Below are 25,716 nucleotides of genomic sequence, written 5' to 3'. Positions count from 1 at the left end.
TGCAGTCCAGATTGAAAAAGACTGTGTGCATGTGTGCGTGTGTGTGTATTTGTGTGTGTGTACAGATAACATGGTACAGGACACATAGTTAGCCTTCAGTACAAGGCAGCCATTGTTACTACTGAATAATCAGTTGAATGTGGTTGGAAATTGGCATTCACTCAGCTTCTGCATGTAGAAACCTTGGGGAGAGTCGAGGCCAGAGCACCTGTGACCAGGACAGTGCCTGCTAGCCCCGGATGGCTGGGAAAGACTCTCATTCTCCACAGTTTCTCCTGTCTGTTAGCAATCTGCTTTTTCCCAGTCCCCAAGATCCAGGCAAGGTAGAGGGCTTGGTCAAATTGCTCTGACCCCATGGCCCCAGTGGAAAGCAGAGACTTAGCAAGCTGCTGAGACTCACCTAATCTTCCCAGCAGCCATTCATTCCCTTTGCACTTACAAATGATTAATTGCATAGGAGAGAAGGTCTGCATCCCTCTCCTTGCCTGGGATTCCCTCTATCCCTCAAGCCCCTCATAGCTGATAGTAATTCACTCTTAACCTCGCAGTCTGCCTGGGCCTAATTTGCATCTGCAAAGTCCGTATATCCCAAATATGAGTGGAACCATCTCCCCTTAGAGACAAGGGGTGGGAGGCAGGCGTAAGCAGGAGGTGGTATGGCTTGTCTGTCTGATAGCAAAAGCCCATAACTTAGTTGTCAGTGTGTGTATTTGTATGTGAGGGAGGACAGGGTGAGAGTAGAACCATTTCATTTTGTTTTTACTTCTAAGTATCATACAAATGGTCTCTGGAATCCTCTGGCAGCTGGTGGACTTTGATTCAGCAAGCAATGAATTATATCCTCCAGTTGTGAGTAAAATTACAAATATCTTCAAGATGTTTGTGCTCTGGGAAAGGGCAGCCAAGCGTTGTTGGCTCTGTGGGTTGCCTCCTGTTGAAGGAGCAAAATGCAGCACCTCTCTCTCTGAAGAGGGGAAAAGGGAGAGTGGGGAGGGATGTGGGAGCAGGCACCCACAACAGAGAGACCAGAGAGGAGTATGGTTTAGGGATACAGCCGGGGCCCAGTATGGGGTAGGATGGAAGGAAAAGCCTGAGTGAGGCACCATGGACTTCCTTCAGGCTCTGCAGGTGAAATCCACTCAAATGAGTGTCTGGGGAGTAGCTGTGTTCATCGGCACTTGGTAGAATGCATGCTGATTGACAAAGCCTCCTTCATCTCCACAGCAACTATTTACCAAGTCCCCCTTGTGGGAATAGAAAGCTCAGGATTTGTACTCACCAGAGCAAGACAAAGACATATAGTGACTCCAAAAAAGATTATTCACTCAACAAAGATTTGCTAAAAAAAATACCTAATGATATGCTAATACTGAATAATGCATTCCATTTCTATTATTTGAAAAACTAATACAGCCAAGGCATATGCCCCTGGACCCCCACAGACCTCTGCTGAACACCCATTGTATTGAGACTACATATACTCTGATAGTTGAGGCTTGGTCTTCCCCATAGCCTGTGAACAATACAAGGGCAAAGATTGGGTTTTGTTTATCTGCCATTATAATGGCATCTCCTCTCTTTAACACTTTTCTTGGCTCGGCAATTAGTAGCATTTAGTAAAGTTTGCTAAATGAGTGAGATGAAGTTAACCTCTTGTCTCTGTTGATGGGGGTCAAGCAAAGGCAAAGATAAAGAAAAGAACACTCACCTTTTAAATTACTTCCCTGGAAGGGAGATTTGGCCCTGTCCCAGCTCACCATTGTGGCCAGTCTCAGCTGCAAGGCATCGAGCCCAGTGCCTGAGAATTGACCCCTGGGAGATATCATCTTAAAAATACAGCTACCGAATACCTGTAAAGAACAGATATTGAGATTTGTCTGGGGATTTCAAAAACATCTCATTGACTTAATGAGTATATGATTTCTAAAAGCAATGAAATTTCATCAAATACATATTTAATATATGGAAATCTAGTAATTTGCTAGATGAAAAAGAAAGAGGAAAATTTGCCCAGGTGTGCATGTACACATGCAAACACACACACATACATACTTAAATGATCTGGACCATTCTCCATGCCAATCCACTCAGTGGTTATAGACCTATGAGCAGATGGGAAATTAAATATGTCCTTTCCTCAGGTGGTCTCAGTTTTTATGAACCTTACAGAGAGGGAGTGCTTTGTCACTTCAGTGTTGAAAGGTTTTGTGTGTGTGTGTGTGTGTGTGTGTGTGTGTGTGTGTTTACCACGACCAATCTATTCCCATTTCATACTCAGCTGAAGAAACAGGTCTGTTGGAACCGTGAAGGAAACCATGACTCTGTTGGAGAGAGATCTCTGTTACTGAGAGATGCGGTTACAATGTGGTACTGTCCTCAGGAATTTCCAAGACTATTTTTAATCACTTGTGTCTAAGTTCAGTTTTAGATGCATAAAATAGAAAACTCAAGTGACTTAAGCAAGATGATTTCTTTCCAACCAAAAGAGGGTCCACAGATAAAAGTGGGCTGGTGACTCCATCCATGACTGTTAGGGACTTTTTTTTTTTTGGCTGTACTAGTATTGGCACACATTTCCAACTCAAGGTCACCTCATGACCCAGGATGACTACAGAAACATTTCAGACCCCACAATCCAGGCAAGAAGGAGGAGGGAGGGAGGAAGGACCAAAAAAGTGACCTTCCGAACCAGGTTAACCCACCTACAGTGCTTTCCCAGCAGCTCCATGAAATGACTATAACTTATATATCACTGGCCAAACCTAACTTCAAGGGAAATATAATCCTGTAGCTGTGAATACTGCTACCCAGAATAAAATTGGGGTTCTATTTATATGAAAGCAGAGGAGAATGATTATTAGGGAGGCAAACAGCCTCTCTGCCACAGTGAGTTTCTGCTTATGAGTTGACTTCAAAATCCAGCTCTCACGCAAGGTGAATCTCCAGAGCTAAGTCAGAGTCCTTCAGATGCTCCCAGGAGGTTTCCAACTTGCTGGTTCCTGGAGGGCAGATGTGCTGACCTGGGCTAACCCAGAGGGTACCAAGTACCGGCCTGACAAGGTGTGAGTTTGCTCTGCTCTTTGGATGGAGAGAAGCTAGCCTTGAGGGCAAAAAGCAGGTTTCTTTATTCTCATTTCATAGAGGGAAAAACACCTGTGGCAGTGATAGGTTCTCAGGGAAAAGGGTTAGAAACATTGCGGGCAGGTCTGAAGGGAGGACAGGCAGGGCTTTGTTCACTGGGGGTGGGGGTGGAGGGAGGATCTTTTTAGCACTCAGATAACCAGTGGTGAGTTTGGGGAGCCTTCTGTTGAGGGTGTGTGAGAGAGCATTCTAAGAGTGTCCACTTATGGGGTGGGCATCACACCAGTCAGGACCTGCCATTGCTTTGCCTGTACACAAAATATACCCTTGTTGCGTCTATGCTGGAGTTCGGGCAGCTTCCTCTTACCCAGTTTACAACTTTAGTCTTGACTTTGGTCTGATATTCCCTCAGAGTTATTTGAAAAAAATATAGCCCAAGAAGATAGCAGAAAGATACATAGGGCCAGATGTACAAGGATGTTCAATGCCTCATTGTTCATAAGAGTAGAAAACTGGACACAATCTAAATGTTCTAAGTGTTCATTAATAGGGTATCAGTTAAATTATGAAACAACCATCTGAAGAATGTTATATGGTCATTTAAAAAGATAATATTTATATGTTCATTGGGATAAGATGAACTCTGTGACACAGAGTGATAAAAATAAAAAGATCACAAACCTCAGGGTGCCTGGGTGGCTCAGTCAGTTAGGCATCTGACTCTTGATCTCAGCTTGGGTCTTGATCTCAGGGGTGTGAGTTGGGCCCCACATTGGAGCCCAGCATGATGCCCACTAAAAAAAAAATCACAACCCCCCCACCCACCATGTATAGTAGGATTCCACTGATATACAAGGTCACATACATAATATATGCAGAGCAATATCACAAAGGATGTTTTCCAAGATGTCTGAAGTGGTGACATTTTAAATAATCTTTTACTTCTTTTTAATATTTTGCTATAATGATTGAATATACCAACTGTGTATTGTTCTTACAATCAGAAGAAATTAACTATTTTATGAAAAAAGCACACAAGTAAAAAAATTGGAAGAAAACTCACAAATGGTCACTTTTTTTTTTTTCTTTGATTGGGATCATAGATGGCTTTTTTTTCCTCTTTTCTTTTTCCCAGATTTTCTGTGGGGGTGGTTATGATATTTATGATAGGAAAAATGAATGAACCGTGTTCTAAGAGAATAATACTAATGATTGAAAATGATTTTGCACTTCTAATCTTATAGCCACGTAACTCAACGACTAACTCAACTCAAGCCCACAAAGGTGTGGGAAGGGGATGGGGAATGACTATAAGGGATGTTCACTTCCAGCAAATAAAGAGCTGCAAAGCCTTGCTTGAAATCACGTATCAGGGAGTTGAGAGTGACCCTCTAGGTTGTCTCATCGATTCCCTATTATTATATTCTACCAGAGGTGATTCAGTCTTGCCTTGAGCAACTGCAGTGACCAGAGAGCTCATCCCCAAGGAGGTCTGTTAAGTCCATTGTTGAATGGCTCTATTTAGTAGAAAGTCGCTGGTCATACTGATCTCAACTCTGTCTCCCTGAACTCCTACTCACTGTCCCTAGTTCTAGTCTGTGGGGTAACAAGAGGCAGGTCTTGCCAGTGGATTTCAGACTGTCTTCTGTGAAAGCCAGTTTTCATAAGGTTACCTCTTTTAGCTGTGCAAGAAAAGCAAGGCAGGAACTGAGGATTTCAGCTCCAGTCTGGTCTGATCAGCTCAGACCTACTAGGAATAATGTTTCCCTCGCCCTGGACCTGGACCTCTGTTTACAGATGGGGTTCACCCCCCACCACTCCTGCTGCCAGATCTCTCCTGGGGTTCCTACTGCCTAGGTCAGACAGGCTTTTGCCTATTTTTAAACCTGTAGCCTTCCTGCCAACTTTCTGAGCAGAGATGATTTTCCAATAAACCCTTTTTCTTTGTAAATTAGCTAAAATCGGTTTCTGTTGCTGTGGCCAAAGAGCCCTGGCTGATACAAGGCCATTCACCTCTTTATTACAAAGAGATAGCCCACTGACAGCTCACACTGAGATTCTGGTCATCCAAACTCATTCTTAATCCACTCCACCAGACTCCTCTATACCAAAGCTGCCCCCAAGCGAGGTCTCTCCATCCTGCGCTTGTGAAGGTGACCTTTACCCTTGAATCAATTTCCATTAGACTTAACTTTGTTGGTTTGGTCAATTTCTGTTGAGGTTATTTTTACTGTGGATGCCTGACCCAACTGGAGTATTCTGGGACCCAAATTTCCAAAGTATGTGTGGGGTTCCCCACCCCAATAAGCAATTCTTGGACACCTTGTTGGTGTCCAAGAACTCGACTACTTCTGACACTATCTACCCAAAGATGACATCAGATTCCACAGATTGAGGGCTCAGTCCTGGGAGACAACTGCCTCTGTGCCCCCTACTTCAGAGGCCAATTGCAAGTTCAGGTTGCTACCTGTGCATCTGACTCCATCTAGATTGGAGGTTCCCGTGAACTCTTCCCTAGGTTCACTTAATTTGCTAGAGTGGCTCACAGAATGATGAGAAACATTTTACTTACTAGATTACCAGTTTGTTATAAAAGGACAGAATAGCCAGATGGAAGAGATGCATCCGACCTAGTGTAAGGGAAGGGTATGGAGGGTCCATGCCCTCTCTAGGAATGTCACTCTCAGAACCTCCATGTGTTCACCAACCTGGAAACTCTCTGAACCTAGTCCTTTTGGGTTTTCATTACATAGGCATAATTAATTAAATCATTGCTCATTGGCAATTGATTTACCCTTCAGCCTCTCTACCTGCCCCAGAAGTCAGGGCGTGGGACTGAAAGTTCCATCCCTCAGTTGCACTGTTGATTCTCCTGGCTACAAGCTCCCATCCTTAGGTCCGAAAGTCACTTCATTAACATAACAAAAGACACCGTCCTCCTTCTCATCACTTAGGAAATTCCAAGGGTTTTAGGAGATCTGTGCGGGGAATGGGGTAGAAGGCCAAATATATATTTCTTAGTATAAATCACAATATCACACTAGCACTCACCTGTCTTGCTTTTCTAAGTTTTGTGTTATTTGCAGACACCATCACTAAGAATCCTAAGTCTTTGTCCAAGCCACTGTTGAAAGTAGGTAGTCATAATAACAATTTAATTTTAATTATGGAATATTCTGCAAGTACAGAGGCATATAGAAAATAACACAACACATCCACATACCTACCATCCAGATTTTGCCATATTTGCTTCTGCATTTGATAGTGGCAAGTGATGGTGAGAATGTTGGAGTATAAACTGATACCACCACTTTGAGGAGAGACTGTAGGCAATTCAAATAGAGTTAAAGATGGAGACACCCATACAACTGAGAAGTCTCATTTCTAGGTACGTACCCTAAATAAAGTCTCTCACACAGCACACAGAGACAAGTACACAGAAACGTACACTGTAATAACAAAACGCTGGGAATCTCTTAAACATCCATCAATCTAGTATATTCATAAAATGAAATACTGTTATTAACATAAGTAGGTAAAATTTATCTGTTATATAATGTTGAATGAAAAATAGCAAGTTGTAAAAGGATACACATGGTATGAAATCATTCATGTGAGTTTTGAAAAAGAAAGAAAAAGATACCACGGTTATTAAAGTACTTAGTGCTGCACATGACCTCTGGGGTCACACTGACCTGGGTCAAGCCTGGCTTCAAGCTTTATAGCCACAGGCAAGTTGTATAAACTCCCCAAACATCAGTTTCCTCATCTAGTAGGTGGGAACAATAATAATAGCTATTTTATAGACTTGCTGTGAGGATTGGATTATATCATGTACATAAATTGTTCAGCGTAGTGCCTGGTGTGTAATCAGTGCTGAATAAATATTAAATTTTAGTTCCTCTCCTCTTGCTGAGGCCAGTGAAACATAAATAGACACGGGAAGGAGTAGGAAATGGCAGGCAGGGGAGGGCAGCGAGGAAGCTAAATCAGAGCTGTATTCACAACTGGTGCTGGGAATGGCGTCACGGGAGGGAAGAACACCCCACGGCTGGGAAAGTGCACAAAAGCAGAAGGCGGGGAGTGAAGCAGCTGGAAGCGTTCAGGGGAAAACAACCCAACACAGCAGGTAACTCAATCCAGTGGAATGAACTGGGAAGCGTGGCAAACTGGTGACCAAGAGCAGAAAACACATTTGCATTCTTGGAAGGAAATGCGATGGAAAAACACCTCCCCTCTCACCCCCCCGCCACCCCTGCCCCGGACTTGGAGTAAGCAGGCTTGCCCCCAATCCGTGCCTGGCCCCCGGGGGCTTCCCAGCCCTGCCGTCCACCTTCTGCAGGTTCCATCCTCCTTAATGCTCAACTGTACATAGGTTTCTGTCTGGAAACTGATGGGATAAAATGGTCCATGCTTCTCTGGAAACAATCTTCACCTACCCTACCTGTACCTTCTGTGAAGACCTCATAAAGTCTTTTTTTTTTTTTTTAAAGATTTTATTTATTTATTTGACAGAGATAGAGACAGTCAGTGAGAGAGGGAACACAAGCAGGGGGAGTGGGAGAGGAAGAAGCAGGCTCATAGCGGAGGAGCCTGATGTGGGGCTCGATCCCGTAACGCCGGGATCACGCCCTGAGCTGAAGGCAGACGCTTAACCACTGTGCCACCCAGGTGCCCCCTCATAAAGTCTTATGCTGATTGTGTGCTTTCAAAGATAACTCACTGCTTCAGGTGGTGAAGAACAATGGCTGGTCAAGGTAACACTCACTCCTTTTTACCTTGAAAACTGCTTTCTATCCACAGAAAACACTTTTCTCATCTCCTATCCCTTCTCACCCAGTGGCTTCCAGGTTCATTTTTCTGAGACAGAGTTCAAAATTTTATCATTCCTCTGTTTATAGCATTAAATAGCTTCCCCTTTGTTCTAAAAATTTAAGACCAGTTCCTTGGTTCAATGTTCAAGGAACCACCATAATTTTACTTCAACCCATTTTTCTAATTGTTCCAGTTAGTTTTCTATTGTTTTCATCCAACAGGCTACATCACTGTGTCCTGTCCCTCCTCCATCCACACTGTTTTCCTATCTTTGTTTCTTTCATCATGCTGTCCTCTTCATCCAGGGAAGGTTATTTCCTCCCATTGCTACCTGTCCAAAATTTACCCATCCTTCATGGTCTACTTCATGCTGTTTGTTTCCTAGATTCCTCCTGGACTCACTTTCCTTCCCCTTGTGCTGGACATAACTATTCAGCTCAATTTTATTTAAGAAACTACTGAGCTAGGTAGGCACGAGGGAAAAAAAAAATAGATGGTCCGTCTCTTCCATCAGCAGACATCTAGTCAGGAAGGCAGGCACAGAAACCACAGACCGACCCTAAACCAAGTAACAAATGAGACAACAGCAATGTGATCAAGGACCTGCAGGGCTGCCAGAGTCCCCTCATCTTTTGCCTCCTAACTTTTCTAATTCTTCTCTTGACTAAACTGCCCTTTTCTTAGATTTCCTTCTCCACACGACTGTGAGAATCATCATTTTACAAGTCCATCAGATATGCCTTCCCCTTACTTAAAGCTCTCCAGAGCCTTCTGTGGTACTTGGAATAAAATCGAAATTGCTCACTCTGATTTATAACGCCCTTCAAAGTGGCTCCCTTGCCACCTTTTGGGCCTTCCTTCTGCTATCTGCCTCTCCCCCTTTGCTGGGCCACACTAACCTTTCGGTTCCTTAAACAAGGCAAAGTGTTTTCTTTCTTAAGACTTTGCACCAGCGTCTCCTTTCCTTTATCTGCACTATACCTCCCTGCTCACTCTTGGCATTTTAAGTATCCGTTTAAGTATCCATTTCATTATCATCTGGTTGGTGAGAACTTCCCTGACCCATCCAGCTTAAGTCAGCTCTCCAACTGCTCTTGTACCTTCTCACGGCCATTTTTCCTGTTTGGCTATTTATCATGTGTGTCTCCCCTAACATCAGCTGCAAGAGGGCAGAGGCTGGGCTGTGTCGTCCATAGTGCAGCCCCAAGGCATGGAACAAGGCCTGGCATAGAAATGGCACTCAGTAAATATTTGCTGAACAAATGAATGAGTGAATGAATGAGAAGATTTCATAGAAGCAGAGGTGGAAGTACATTAGTACAGGGAAGGGCAATTTGGGCAAAGGGAACAGCAGGTGTGAAAAGGAATGATGAGGGGAGTGACTGAGACAGCCTTCTGTACTTCCCAGTTATAGTACTTACTTGCCCACGTCAGTGGGACTGCTTGCCTGATTGGCTGTTTTCCCCAAAGACTGTAAGTTTCTGAGGGCAGAGGCCTTATCTCTTTGCTGACCATTGCACTTTCAGTGTCCGAGCCCATTATGGGCTCCCCATGGTTACTGAAGGAATGAATGAAGGTTCTAAAAGGAGGAGCAATGGGAAATGAGGCTTATTGTTAAGAACCCTGAATGTTGAACAAAGGAGTTTGTATTTTGTTCTGTGAAAAATGGAGAGTATTGAAGTCTTTTTGTGTTTTTTACTTAAAAAAAAATAATTTAACTTTTAATTTTGAAACAATCATAGATTCCCATGAGGTTGTAAAGAAAGGTCCAGGGAAGTCCCATGCATCCTTCACCTGGCCTCCCTCAATGTTAATATCTTATCCACCCACAGTACAAAACCGAGGAACTGACATTCCCACAACCCATAGAGCTTCCTCAGGTTTCACCAGTTTATATGCACTAATCTGTGTGTGCATGTGCGCAGCTCTATGCAATTTTATCACATGCACAGCCTTGAGTAACTAAGAGATACTCAACTGTGTCATCACCATCAGACTTCCCTATATCACTGTGTTATAGCCATACCCATGCCCCCCATCCCTCATACTTGGCAACCACCAATCTCTACTTCACCTATGTTATTTTGTGATTGTTACATGAACAGAATCAAGCAGTACATATGTAGCCTTTGAGATTGGCTTTCTTTTTTCAGTCGGCATTATTTCCTTCAGATTCATCCAAATTGTGTCATATACCAAGAGGCTGTTTCTTTTCATTGCTGGATAGTATTCCATGATACGTTTGTTTAACCACTCACCATTTAAAGGACATTTGGATAATTTCTAGACATTTTTAACTAAAGGAATAGCATGCTGAGGTTTGTCTCTTAAGACAATAATTCTAGTGGTGGAAGACAAGAATTGGACTGATATGGGGTTAGCATAAAGAAAAGGAGACAAATAGGAGGTCATTTCAATAACAGGAGAGAGATGACAGCTGGAAATAAGGAAATGGCAGTGAGGATGGAGAGGAGATAATGAACTCAAGAGACATTTCTGAGTGGGATTCACAGAAAGGGGTTTGTGATGGATCTGAAGTATAAGGTAAAGGAGAGGAAGAGGCCAGCTGTTCTGGCTGGAGTGTTTGCAAGATCAGCAATACTATGAACTGTGAAATGGTATTCAAGGGGAAGAAGCATTTGGAGAGAGGCTAATGAGTCCTATTTTGGACATGAAGAGCGTGTGATGCTCAGCAAGATCCGAGTGGAAATGCAGGGGCTCCGGAGAGCATTCTGCACAGGAGACTGAATGGAGAAGCTATTAGAGCACAAGTGGCAGAAAGGTGAGCAGAGGGCCAAGGACATGACCTTGGGGAACACCAGTAGTTCATGCTACCAAGCCATCCAACACAAGGGGGAAAGGTACTGTGCTGGCACGTAGGTGATCACTGTGAGTTCTCTGCAAGAGCAGGTCTGCAGACAGAAGCATGGTGGGGCAGGTGAGGTAATAAAGGAGAGGTGAAACAGTGGAGGCAAGAGGTATAACGTGAGCTTTTAAGAAGTTTGGCAACAAAGTTTGAGAGAGACAGAGAGAGCCAGGGAAGGACAGGATCTGCAGGTGCCCATCAAGAAACCCAAGACCCCTGGTGCTTTCTGTGACTATAGGTAGTAACATAATAACCCATCAGATCTATCTTTCCTGTGCATCCATACATGATCCTGGGAACTCCCCTTCGCCACTGTGCTCAGGAAGGTTCTACCACCCATCGATCCAACTAGCTCTTGACTAAAACCTATCTGCCATCTTGGGGGTAGCCAAGGAATACTGCTTTAGAACTATAAGGAATGAACAAATCTGTGGATTTCAAACAGGCCAATGAATGAGGAGAGAAAGGTAGGGAGCATGGGGACAGCAGAGATGATGGAGCAAGGCCTCTGAGGTCGGGGAAGAACATAAGTGGAGAGGTCAATCTTGGAGGAAGAATTTTTCTTTTCTCCGAGTCAGAAAGTAATCAGGTAAGAATGGAAAGAGATGATGGCAGTTGAGATGTGCAGGGGAGGGGGGCTGAGGCAATTTTCTCAGTGAGGTGGGAGATCACTACAGTCAACAGTAAGAGAAGAGGGGCTGTCTGATCGCTTGAAGGGAGAGCTAAAGATCCGGAACAGCCCTATTTCTCTGCGGTACCAGTCACCAACTGACAGGCTGTGTCCGTTTGCCTACACTCTGAATCCCTAGCGCTTGGAACACTGCCTGACGCACAGTAGAGCTCAGTGAATATTTATTAAATGGATGCAAGAATAAATGAGGAGGAGCAAAATGACTGGTACGCCTCAAGGAGGGCCCAGCTGAGCTTGGAAAGAATCCCTCCCTCTCTTGATGTGGCCCTCTCACCTGCACTTTTCTCTTGCTGCCCTGTGTCTGTGCTACCCAGGGTCACACCTTGTCCTCTGCTCTGCAGTGAACATCTTTCACAGCCAGTCAGGTGTGTCGCAACACAGTAGGTACTCAAAAACTAAAGGCTGAATGAATGGATATGTGAATGGAATGCTAAGCACCTCTGGTTGTTACAAAGGTCCTTTTTATGTTGCATCAAAATCCAGCTTCTTGTGAGTGCTATACATTGGCTAAAGTTTTGCCATTTGGATACATAAAGCCTGTTTCTTCTTTCTTTACATAGCTCTTCAAGTATCTTATTGGCTGTGGCATCCTCCCCTATTCTCTCCAGGGTAAAGCCACATGATTCTTATTTGTATTTATATATTTATTGACAATTCAATTAATTAACCTAGAGTGTATTATTAGTTTTAGAGGTAGAGTTTCGTGATTCATCAGGAGGCACCTGATTCTTTGTCTCTCATATGACTGGTTTCTAAGCCCCCTGGTCTTCCTGGCTGGGGAACTCCTAAACTCCAGGGATTGTTAAAATACCACCCAACTATCCCTTTGTGGGGAAAGTGTGCATCCTTGGTCTAGAAACATATAGGAACATATTCTTACCATCGCTTCCCAAAGTTTTAAAGTCTATCTCTGTGTGAGGTCTGGTGAATCCTGAAATTAGGAGTGAGTCCGTCATTAGAGCTGACTTCTATGCCAGCAATGAAGTATCTCCCTGCCCAGTAGGATGGGTGACCCGGGGCCTATTAAACCAGCTGCACTCTGCAGAGAGTTGTACTTTATTCCTTTTTGGAGAACAGTGAGAAATGACTGGCAAGAGCCTCTGGTATTTGCCCTTCGAGTTTTAACAGATGAAGATAATAAATATGGGGTCAGTATATCCCTGGGGTGAGGGACAGAGAGAAGCAGCTTTCTCAGCACCACTATGCAGAAAGGCCTTTTGGTTAGAGTTGTTTTGCTGAAACTCTTCATTGCCTTCACCCCTGAGGCCCAGGCTGCTGGGGGAGTTCATGAGCTCAGATCTCAGGTTTCAGTCAGAGGGGGAGAAATTGGCCTCCAAGGAGTAAGGCCATAACCCTTGTGGCTAACCCAGCAGGGTCCATTTAAAAAACAATTATTGAGGTATGATTAACATACAATAAAATACATAGATCTTAAGAGTTCAGTTAAAAGAGTTTTGACAGCTTTAGACACCTATGTAACCACTACTCAAAATAAGAGAACATTTCCCCCTTACCCTCCAAATTTTGCTTATATCCTTCTCAAATCAATTCTACCACCCTCCTATCTACTTTCCCACTCCGATCGCTATGTATCTGTATTTTCTGTTCTTGGACTCCACACAAGGGGTCTCATACAGTATGTATGGGTCTATCTTCTTTTACTCAGCCCAAAGTGTTGGAGAGTCTACCATGTTGCTGTATGAGTCTGGCATTTATTTCTCTTTAGTGATGAGTTGTATTCCTTTTCATGAATATGCCATAACTTATTTGTCCATTCTTCTATCACCGAACACTTAGGTTGTTTACTGGCTTGGGCTATTATGAATAAAAGCTGCAGTGAATATTTGTGTATAACTCTTTGTATGGACAAGTATTTGTTGCTCTTATTACTCTTAGGTAAGTATCTAGAGTGAATGTGTGTTTAACCTTGTAAGACACTGGCAGTTTTCTAGAGTGGTTATACCATTTTATCCACGCCCCCAGCAACATAGGAAAGTTCCAGAGGCTCCGCATCCTTTAGTGATGTCACTTTAAAAATTTTTTGGCAATCTAGTGGATATGTATTGCTATGTCATTATGGTTTTCATTTGCATTTTCTTATGACTGATGATGCTGAGCAGTTTTTCAAATGCTTATTGGCCATTTGTGTATCTCCTTTGGTGAAGTCTCTTTTCAGGTCTTTTGCCCATTTAATAAATGCATCATCTTTTTACTCTTGATTTGTAGAGTTTCTTTATATATCCTGGATTTGTTAGATATTGGCTGTGTATATTTTTTCCCTCAGTCCGTGGACTATCCATTTATCTCCTTAATTTATCTCCTTTTTTATGAGAAATGTTTAATTTTGATGCTATCAATTTTTTTCTTTTATCATTAGAGCTGGGTACTCTAATTTTCCTGTGAGAGGTTGTTTTCAGCCACAAAACATACTAGGTCTAGGAGCCCCAAAAGAATCTGGGATGATTGGGAGTGGGGTGGGAGTGGTAGAACCTTTGTCTTCTAACTGTACAGCAGCTCTGCAGCTTGGTATTTTGAAAAGATACAAGGTTAGTGAGTAATCAGGTCTAGATCCAAGCTCTGGCTCAGCCATTTACTAACTGAGTAACTGATTTATTCATCTGTAAAATGGGTACTCATGCTTGCTTAGTTGATATCTTAATGGGCTTTGGATGATGGGATTTAAATAATCTCTGAAATTCACAGCTATTCAACACGTAATCAGGAATATCCTAGTAACCACCACTATTACTATCAGCAGCCCTATTCCAGTCTGCTAGCCTGCTTGTGTTACCTCATCCCTCCTCCTCCCCCTCAGTCCTCATTACTAAGCATCCTTACATCTTTCTTGGGGGCAGGCAGAAAGGAAACATTGTGAAACTGAAATACAACTCTTGTTATTTGTGTTTCCAGAAAAAAGTCCTTGCAGTGTGCCAGTCTCCTGGGACTGTGTGCAGTCCCAGAGCTCTGTGTAATGGGACGGCCGCACAGGAGCCTGAGAGGGTGCCAGCCACACAAGAAATCCCTGGACAAGCTGCCAAAGGCGTCGTTCTGCCTTTTCCCCTTAACAACTCCTTCTATTACTGCTCCCTGCACATCCCAGTTTCTAACATGCTTTTCCATCAAAATAACCTCTCGCTTGCATGATTTTAAGTGATTTGTGAGGAGACAGACCTAATTTTCCATAAGTTAACGTACTAGGTTCGTGAGTTGCAACTAAAAGTAAAGGATGCTACTGCTATTGCCATTAGCCTGTGCGATTTTATAATTGGCTTTTCTTAATGTGGTTATTGCCATTCCTACCTCGGAGAGGCCCAAGCAGGTGGGAGCCCTGATAGGGAGTTTCTGCTCATTGCAGACAGAGTCTTTGAGAAAAGGTATGTGGAGGGTAGTGTTTTCTGGCTTTAAAGCACAGTCCTCCTTCTTGGAAGGAGCAAAGGAAGCAGGCAGGGACTCTCTTCATAAAGTAAATGATCAATTGGTGATGGAAATGATCTGATTTCCAAGTTTGGGGTACTTGGAAAATACCTACGGCTGATGGCTCAGGACTCCTTAGACGCACAAGTGTCAGGATCGGCCATTCACATCACACCTCATCACACCCACTGGCCAGAACTGAGGGGCCCACCAGGCTGTGGTAACCCCAGAAGCTGGCCCACAAATGAAAATGCCATCTCCTCTGGGCTTGGCCTGATGGTATTAGGCTCTTTGTTATCCTCCCTTACAAGAAGCTTACAAAGTATAAAAGCTACCTAAGGAAGTCAACAGTCTTGTTTTTCACACCTCTTGAGTTAATGAAGGAGCCATTCAATTCTAGGTCCTGTCCCTACCTTGAGATGGGGCCTCCAGGGTCTATTAGGGCATGTAGCTTATGGGCATGTAGCCTGTCTGAGTAACACACCTTATAAAGGCAGGCGTTGACGGGTTGGTTTACAGTCCTCACCTGGCTAGAGCATCACTGAACAATGAGTCCAGCAAACAGAGGGTGTTAAGGGAAGTGACAGGGTCCTTAAGGCTTCAAAGCAGGAGTGGTCTGTGTTCTCTGTGTGGATCTGAGAAAGGAGAGTTGGGAGGTGAGGGGAGGCAGCAAAGATAAGAAGCAGCTGGGTGTCCTATTACACAGCTGAAAGGAAGAAGCTGAGAAACCAAGAACATGCAAAAGAAAGATCAGAGAGAGCTATTATTATGCAATATGCCCATTGCAGACAGACAGGCGGCAATGGCCTTTCATCTTTCTTAACCTCAGATTCCTTTGCTGTAGTCTGGTCAGTCACACACAGGCACAGGCTGGGGTGAATGTCAAAGTCCTGGCAAATTCCACTCTGGTCAAGAGGGTAAACTTGAGAAACATCAGACTTTTTCAGGTTACTGACATACTCAGCCCCCATCCTAGTTATTGGCTTCCCAAACTTAGCTCCCTTCTGTTGCCCCACCCTCTACACCAAGCGCTTCAGACCACTAAAAGGCAGTGGGAAAACGGGTCTGCTGCCAACACCACACACAGCAACTCGTGCAGGGCCCCAACCTGCCCACATACTTGGCAGGCACCACCCTAGACTCATGCCAACTTGAGCTGAGTGAAAAGTGAAAACCCAATCCATCAAAGAGTTGTTTTGTCTACATGACACCATACCAACCAGTTGTTTACATGGGTGCCACATGGCACCAAGGGCTGTTCTGACTGAAATCAGCCACTCTGACATCATGCGTAGTCCACAGCCTGCATCTGACACCACGGAGAGGAAAGGTAGAGCCATGTGTAAGAGAATTCCTCAGATCCAGACTGAGTCAAACATAACCAACCTGGATGAGACCTGGGTGCTGTTTTTGCAGGCTTGCTCTTAAAGGATCAAGTGCTGTTTTGTCCACTGCCACAACTCTGAGTCTAAGCATGGCATCCGCGGTTGTCCCTGAATGGAAAGCGTTGCAGAGGACAAAAAGCTGAAGGACACTGTGCTGTGCTTGCAACTAAGAGAATTAGAAACCAGAGCTGAACAGAAATAGATCCTCAGCAAGAAAGTTTTTGGCATTTGAGAAATTTCTTAGAGAAGCTAGTCTCTGGGTCACAACCTGGACTTGGCTTAACCCAGTTGTGGCTTCTAAGTGAGCCTCAAATGACCAGCTTCCCAGGTAGGCAAATGCAGGGGTGAATGTGGACCCTGGAGATAGCACTGAGGAACGCCCTGCCACTTCCTAACTGTGGAATGTGGGCCAGATGTGGCCTCCCTGGGGATCATTTGAGGTTGGTTGGCCTGCTGGTTTCTTAGGTCACTTCAAATGGCTCTGATTCTAGGTAATAATTTTTGAACAAAAGCTAGAGAAAACAGAAGGAAAAAAGACCACAAAAGACGTCAGATTATTTCTCCCTCATCTGCACACACGTAAATGCTTTGAACTTCTTGAGTTTTCTCACTCACCACATTGCCAGTCACGCTCTAGCCCTAGATATATACAAAGCTCACCGCCTGCCTCCCCTCATGCCCTTCAACTTGTTACCTAAATGTGGCTTCTCAAGGGCCTTCACTGGACAGCTGATTAATGATTTCACCTGTCACTTCCATCTCTCTTCCTGCTTTATTTTTCTTCTTAGCACTTACCATCATGTAATACACTAAATATTTCCTTGTTTGTCTTGACAGTTTATTGTCTGTCTGCCTTCCACACTAGAATGTAAACTCCACGAGGGCCAGAGCACGGCTTGCTCACCATTGTACCTGGCTAGGGCAGCACCTGGCACATAGTGAGTGATTAATATGTATTTGTTGAATGAGTTAGCAATTGTTATTCTGTCCTTTAAGCAGAGCAAATACCTTTCATGAACACATCAGGACACTGAGCCTGAGCATTTCTATGCTCCTGACTCTTAGCTTTTTGAAAAAAACAAAACATTTCCAATGACTGGGTCTTTACTTTTGTCCCCTCTCCCTCAGGTGAGACAGGAAAGCTGTGGGGACTGGACTTGGGTATCCCCCTGCTGCCCCTATCCCAGCATAGAAGGCTAGAGTGAGCTGAAGTTGAGTACAACCATTCCCATTTGTTGGGTTAGGCTCTGGTAAGAGTTTTCCTTGAGGGTGGGCCTTGTTGAACAGAATGCTCCAGGCGTATTTAAGATGGCTGTTTTTCTCTTCTCCTTGCTGGAAGCATGAAATCTCTTTCACTCTCTCTCTTTCTTTCTTTCTTTCTAGAAAGAGCAAATTCCAGGAGTTTTTTATTGTTTGACTGAGAGAACACATAAAACCAGCAGAGAAGTCCCCAAGGAAATGATAGTTACATTTCATTGTTGTTTGCCCTTTGGTCCTTTGTCTTCTAAGCATTTATTATATTTTCTGATAAAGGTAATAGACATTGATTTTTATCACAAATGCAATCCAAGTGTGAATAAATAAATACATTATCTTTTAACATCTGTCCCTTCCCAACACGTTCCTTTAAATAAAAAAAAGAGCTGAGAGCCTCTTCAGAGCCTATTTGGCCATAGCCGTCCCACCGAATGTTTTTAAAAACAGACTGCGACTTATCTTCTCAAATTCCTTCTTGAACTACAGCTCATTCTGTTAAAGAAATCCTGGGAAAGAAGTCTAATTGCTATTGTTGATAGTCTCCAAAAGGGGAGGATGGTAACTGGGCCGAAGGGTCTTCCGCAAACTGAGGACCCTGGGAAATTGTGCAGAGGCCAATCCTGTCAACAAGATACCAGCTGCTTCAGTCGAAGCTAGGAGAATGCCACCCATCGTGGCTGACCCAGCCATTGCCACTGGTCCATTTCTTGCTGCCAGTAGGGCTCCTGTTAAGCCTCCACTCGTGATGGAATGCCAGGGATCTTCTTTCCCTCTGACTTGAGCCATACTGCAGCCAGTCCTGGAAAATAAACCTCCCCCAACTGCAAACCTACCTCCCAACTGCAGAGCCTTGGTGTTAATAGCTGTCAAACTCCCTCATAGTCTGTGGTCTACTCCCACTGGAGAATTGCAAAAACCTTTGTTTGCTTCAGAGGTCCCACCACCTATGATACCCACCCTAAAGGCCCCACCACAATCATCTATAATTCGCCAAGGGCAAGGCCGTTGGGCATACTCCTCCATCTTGACTCTACCCGTGCAAGAGATCTTTTTCTGATCTTTACCATGAGAACCTGGTAGGGTTTCTGTTAGTAAAACTCACAAAAATGTGGTGGTCTCCTAAGACTAGGAACCCTGGAGCTTTTACTTCTCCAACTTGTCTACACTGACCTCCAACAATATGTCAATTACAGTGTAAGTTTTCATATTCGGGACTGGTTTCAGCAAGGTTTTCTGTTTCCGGGCTTCTGTTCTGGCAAGCTGTCATTCTCTGTATCCACTTGCCTATCTAAATTTGGGGCAGCAGTTTTCCCTATGATCTCCATTCTTTGATGGATCTGAGAAGAACTGTTGATTTTGTTAGCTTTCTTCTTGTGAAGAAAACTTTCAAACTCCTTACATGCCAGACCAGACTTTAAAAAAAAATTTTTACTGTTGAATTTTGAGAGTTTATATATTCTAGTTACTAGTCCTTTGTCATATATATAGCTTGCAAATATTTTCTCCCAGCCTATAGCTTTGCATCCTCTTTACATGTTCTTTCAGAGCAAAAGTTTTTAATTCTGATGAGGTTCAATTTATTTTTATTTCATTTTTATGAGGTCCAATTTTTTCCTTTTATAGATCATGCTTTTCATGTCAAATCTAAGACCTTTATATCTATTCCTGGATCCTAAAGATCTTTAACTGGTTTGTTTGTTTACTTAAGGTTTTATATTTTAAAATTTACATTTAAATCCATGCTCCATTTTGTATAAGATGTGAAGTTTAGGTTGAGGTTCTAGTTTTGCCTTTGGATAAAAATGCTCTAGCACTATTTTTAGAAAAGGCTACCCTATCTGTGCTGAATTCCTTATGCACATTTGTTGAAAATCAGTTGACTATATTTGTGTAGGCCTACTCTGTTCCACTGGCCTTTCTACCACTACCACACTGTCTTGATTGCTGTAGTTATATAGTAAGTCTTAATGTTGGATAGAGTCATCCCTCTCACTTTATTTTTCTTTGTAAAAAATATTTTAGCTATTCTATGGGCTCTGCCTTTTCATATATTTTAGAAGTTTGTCTATGTCTACAAAAGTCCTTTCTGGGATTTTGGTTGGGATTGCATTAAAGCTATATATCAATTTGGAAAGAAATGACATTTTACTGTGTTGAGTCTTCCAACCATAAACACTGCATCTCTCCATTTATTTAGGTCTTATTTGGTTACTTTCACCAGAATTTCATCAACATTTTGTAATTTTCAGAACACATATCCAATGCATGTTTCATTAGATTTTTATCTATTTAAATTAACTTGGAGTGATTATAAATGATATTGCTTTTAACTTTATTTTCTGCATATTTATTTTTTTAAAGATATTATTTATTTATCAGAGAGAGAGAGAAAGTACAAGCAAGGAGAAGCAGGCTCCCTGCCGAGCAGGGAGCTCGTTGCAGGGCTTGATCCCAGAACCCTGGGATCATGACCTAAGCTGAAGGCAAGACACTTAACTAACTGAGCCACCCAGGCACCGCTATTTTCTGCATATTTATAGCATATACAAGTGCAAATGATTTTTGTGTGTTGACTTTCTATCCTGTGACCCTGATAAATTCAGTTACTAGTTCTAGAAGGTGTTTTTTTTTTTTTTTTAAAGATTCCTTGGGATTTTCTCTGTGGATAATCACATCATCTGCAAATTTCTTCTTTTCAATCTGGGTATCTTTTAAATTTTTTTCTTGCCCCATCCCAGTGGCTATACCTTATAGTAGTATGATGAGACATCCTTGCTTTGTTCCCAATCTCAGGAAAAAGCAAGCAAGCTTTCATCATTAAGTATGATGTCAGCTCTAGGCTTTTTGTAGATGTTGAGATAATTTCTTCTAATTTGCTGAATTTCAAAATATACAAATGAGTGTTAAATTTTGTCAGATGTTTTTGTGTCAGTCAATATTGTGATTTTCCATCTTTAGCTTGTTGATATAGATCACACGAATTGATTTTCAAACGTTAAACTACTCCGCATACCTGGAAAATAATTCTACTTGGTTGTATTGTATAATTCTTTGTATACACTGTTGAATTTGGGTTGCTAATTTTTTTGTTTTTGGCATCTAAGTTCATGAGTGACATGGGTCAGTAATTTTCTATTTTGGTACTGGCTTTGTTTGGTTTCCTTATCAGGGTAATACTGGCCTCATAAATGAATTGAAAGTCTTCCTTTCTTTCTATTTTCTTGAGGACATGATGTAAATTGGTGTTAGTTTTTCTTTAAATGTTTGTTGGAATTCTCCAGTGAAACCATCTAGGCCTAGAAATTTTTCTTTAGGAGGTTGTATATGTATTTATTTATTATTATTTTCAGGCGATTTTAAATTGTGAATTCAATTTATTTAATGATTATAAGAATGTTCAGATTATTTGATCTTGGCTGAAGTTTGGTAATTTGTGTTTTTTGAGGAACTTTTCCATCTCTTTTAAGTTGTCAAATTTATGAATGTAAAAATTACTTGGAGTATTCTTTTATTATCCTCTTAATGACTACAGCATCTATGATGATGTCCTGTTTTAGTTCTGATACCGGTGATTTATATTTTTTTAAAAAATTTTTTTGCCATCCATCTCAATAGACGTTTATCGATTTTATTAAATCTTCCAATAAACTTTTTGTTTTATTAATTTTCTCTATTGTTTCCCATATTCAATTTTTATAGATCTCTGTTCTAATCCTTCTCACTTCCTTCTGCTTGTCTTGGGTTTACTTTACTCTTTTTTTTTCCCTAGTTTCTTGAAGTAGGAAGTTAGCTTATTAAGATCTTTCCTTTTATTATATAAGCATTCAGTGTTATACATTTTTCTCAAAACTGCCTGTCAAAAATCCCATTTTTGATATTCATTTTCATTTAGTTCTAGTATTTAAAAAAAATTCCCTTGAACTGTCCTTTTTTACCAATAGATTATTTAGAAGTGTGTTTTTAGGTATCCAAGTGTTTGAAGATTTTCCTCTCATCTTTCTGGTATTGATTTCTAGTTTGATCGCACTGTGCTCAGAAAACATACTCTGCATAATTTAAATTCTTTTAAAATGTTGATGTCTGTTTTATGGTTTTATTTTGATTTATGCTCCATGGGCAGTTGCAGAGAATGTGTATTTTGCTCCTGTTGGGTGAAGTGTTCTATAAAGACCGATTATAACCTTTTGGTTCATGGCATTGATGAGTTCTTTATCATTGCTGGTATTCTGTATAGTTGCTCTATCAATTGTTGAGAGAGGAGCACTGAAGTCCTCAACTGTTTTTGTTTATTTCTGCTTTTAGTTAAGTCAGCTTTTGCTTTACATACTTTGAAGCTTTGTTGTTTGTGCGTACACATTTTAGGCTTGTGATGTCTTCTTGGTGGATTGAGCCTTTTAGTGTTACATAATCCCTTTCTGTCTCTGGTAATTTCATTTGCTCTGAAGTCTACCTTGCCCAATTTTAACATAGCCACCCGTGCTTTCTTTTCATCAATGTTTGCATGGTATACCTTTTTCATCCTTTACTTTCAACCTACCTATGTCATTGAAGTAAGTTTCTTATAGATAGGCTACAGTTAGGTAGTTTCTTGTTTTTTAATCCACTCTGTCAATCTTTGTCTTTTGACTGGTACATGTAGATCATTTGTAATTAAGGTAATTTTTGATACGTTAGACCTAAAGTATGCCATTCTATTATTTGTTTTGAGTTTTTTTTTCTTTTCTTTTTTAAATTTTGGTTCTTGTTCCTATTTATTTGCCTTCCTGTGGGTTAAATATTTTTTAGGATTCCATCATGATTTATTTACTGTGTTTTAGAGAGATACACTTTCTAAATATATAGTTTCTTTAGTTGCTCTAAGTACTACAATATACACATACATAGTCTCCCATTTCATTAGTATCATCATTCCACCACCTCAAGTGAAGTATGGGAACCTCATTTCCATATAGGTCCCTTTATTTTTCCCACTTTTAAATATCATTATCTTGAGTATCAAATGATGCTATAATTTTTGTTTTAAGCATTAAATATGACTTATAAAACTCACGAGAATAGTCTATTAAGTATTCTTATTTCTGCTTTCTATTGTCCTTTCTTCCTTCCTGATGCGTCGTATTTCCTTCTTTTAGCATTTACTTTTTGTCCAAAGAACTTCCTTTTAGCTAACCTTTAAGGGTATACCTGTTAGTGACAAATTCTTAAAAGATTCCCTTCATCTGAGAATGTCCTTATTTCCCCTTAATTCATGAAGGATAGTTTCACTGGATATGGAATTCTGGGTTGACAGTTCCTTTAGCACTTGTAGAATGTACCACTTTCTTCTAGTCTCTGTGGTTTCAAATGATAAATCTGAAAATTGCTGTTCCCTTATAGATAAGGTGTCATTTCTGTCTGCTTTCAAGAACTTTCTCTGTTTTTAGGTTCTAAACATTTAATTAAGATGTATTCCTCACTTTATCTAGTTTGGGTTTTACTCAGCTTCTTGATATGCAGTTTTGTGTCTTTCATCAAATTTGGGCCATTTTCAGCCACCATTTCTCTGAATACTATTTCAGCTTTATGCTCTCTCTTTTTGGAACTCCAGTGATACAAATATTGGGTCTTTTGTTATTACCCCACAGGTCCTGGCCTATATTCAGGGGTTGTGGGTCCATGGACCATTTAATTTGCAGAGACTCTGTGGTGCTATTTTGTGCTCTTCTCAGCCAGAGAAGCCTCTTTGTCCCACAGGCCTTAGATTCCCTTCGCTCAGTGCTTTTTGTGGTAGAGGCCTCCTGTCCTGTCATCTGGCTGTCTCAGAAGGAGGGGAGTCTTATGCCTGCTGCAGCAAAGATGTTTCCCATGCTGAGCTGCTTGTTCTGACTGGGTCCCTCTTTCTGTTGTTGCCTGGCCATTCTGGTATCTACCAGCAGGGAAGGGGGGATTTCAGGCCTAGAAGGAAAGGATAACTCCCCTCTTGGCCACTTATTATGAGTGGGGCTTTCATCTATCCCACTTGCTGGTGGTGTCTAGCTTACCTGACGGTGTCAGAGGGACTCTGATTGATCAGGGGTGAAAAATGCACATATCTGGGCTGTCTTCTGTTGCGAGGTCGAGAAAGGTCAGGCCTTGGTCTCCTTTTTCTATTGAATGAGGGGATATAAATGCTCAGTTATTGTGCTGTTTCTCTAGTCCTTCAGTTCTGAACCAATTCACCTTCCTCTTACCACCATTTACAATTCCCCTTTGGTTGTCTTTGTATTATTTCCAGGATTTGTAGTTGTACTTAGTGGGGAGGAGATGGGAGACACAAGTCTACACCACTTACTCTGGAACAACTTTTTAGCCCAATTATTTTTATATTTATCATAGCTTTCTGAATTATTTCCAATACTGCGTTATTATTTTTATATTAGAGATATCTAGATATTTCTATAACTTAGTAGATTTTGGATTGGTCCTCATGTTTATAACTTTTGTCTGCTTTATTATGGAGGAAGTTTTATTATCATCCCTATTTTAAGGTGAAAGGCTTAGGAAGAAGAGCCTAGGGTCAGAATCAGGCTCTAGCTGAGTGTACCCACTATATAGGGCTACTGTGAGCATTAAATGAAATAATACATATAATGCATTGATTAGCAGAGCATGCAAGTGCCCAGTGAATATTAATGTTAACTTTCTTCTACATAGCCCAACTTTTTCCTTAGTTGTTTAAAGTTCCTGGGGACAGAAACAATCTGTCTTTTGTTACCTTGTATCTTTATTATTATTTTTTTTAAGATTTTATTTATTTATTTGACAGAGAGAGACAGCCAGCGAGAGAGGGAACACAAGCAGGGCGAGTGGGAGAGAAAGAAGCAGGCTCCTAGTGTAGGAGCCTGATGCGGGGCTCGATCCCAGAGTACCAGGATCACGCCCTGAGCTGAAGGCAGACGCTTAATGACTGCGCCACCCAGGCGCCCCACCTTGTATCTTTAGGGTCTAGAACCGTACATGGTAATAAAAATTAAACCGCCTGAATAGCATTTCTATCATTTGTAACACCTTCATCTCCCCCAAGCCATGCTCTTTCCCCCTTTTCAATTTTCTTTGAACTCCTTGTGATTTCAGTTTCTTGCTTGAATTAGCTAGCTCATCTATAGCTTTCCTTCTCCTCTACCCATTTGCTGTGTGTACAAGCAGTAAGCTTCTCTGAATTCATATATTTTGATAATTGTTTCACGGTCATCTTATTCTTGTACAATGGTATAAATATTCATTTTATCCTGAAAATCTTAGGCAGTAATAATCACAGCCCCTGTGACTCGGAAGAGTATTTGTACCATCTATTTTACTTGCTTAGAAATGGGTCTACCTCCTAAGTACAGATTTTTAGCCAACTTATTCACTGTTCATATCAGATCAAGAAGCTGCAAGAAGTTCTAAATCTGATTCCAAGTTACTGTAATTTAAAACCAAACCTATGTGTAAATAATTAATATTTAAATCTTAATGTCTCTGAAATCTGCAATTTATATTGCCATGTAAAATAAAACCAACCTCCAGAAAACGTATTTACTTTGCTCTAACAAATTAAATAGATTAGAAAAACACTTTGAACTACTGAAATACGTATGTGCGCTCTGGTGCACGACGCACAATGAGAACACGTCCTGTACAAAGTTAGGAACAATATACGTCTGATACAATCCTCTGTGTTTCTTTGGGACTTCAAAATTTTCCCAATTACACATCTTCTGCCAATTCTACCATAAATCTGACATTATGCAGAACTGAAACTCAAGGAGTTCACTGTATTTAAAAAACCCCACAAACAATAAAGATGAAGGATTTATACTCACAGGTGGCTCAGAAAATGAGTAGGACTCATATGTGGGGCAGACAGCAGAGAACTCAAGAGAACTCTTCCTTTTGGCAGGAAACTTAGCTTATGAGATATCCTGATAACCAGAATAGATATTAAAGAAAGTTAACATTTCACCTAACTTTATTATTCAATTTTTTTCTTTGTATTGACTTTCTCTCAAGCCATTAAAACATGACCAGGTAGGAAAGTATCTGTTAAACACTACCATAATTTTGATTAAGATACATAATATTCTTAAAGTTTCTTTTCAACAGACAAAATATGCCAGTGGTTCAAGGATACATTAGATCCTTCCAATTCAATTTTATGCCATGAAAGGTAGAAGAACACAATGTGAGGTAATTCCTTGAATAAAGTG

At 41.4% G+C, this 25,716-nt stretch overlaps 1 pseudogene; it reads right to left on the bottom strand.

Annotated features, from left to right (window-relative positions):
* Positions 1–17,988: 17,988 nt before the first annotated feature.
* LOC103662408 lies at positions 17,989–18,532 on the bottom strand (annotated as a pseudogene).
* Positions 18,533–25,716: the final 7,184 nt, after the last annotated feature.

This window comes from Ursus maritimus, unplaced genomic scaffold (genome assembly GCF_017311325.1).
Source record: "Ursus maritimus isolate PB19 unplaced genomic scaffold, ASM1731132v1 scaffold_16, whole genome shotgun sequence".
Lineage (NCBI taxonomy): Eukaryota > Metazoa > Chordata > Mammalia > Carnivora > Ursidae > Ursus > Ursus maritimus.
Note: the sequence above shows the minus strand (reverse complement) of the source record. Positions and strands in the feature narration are given on the sequence as shown.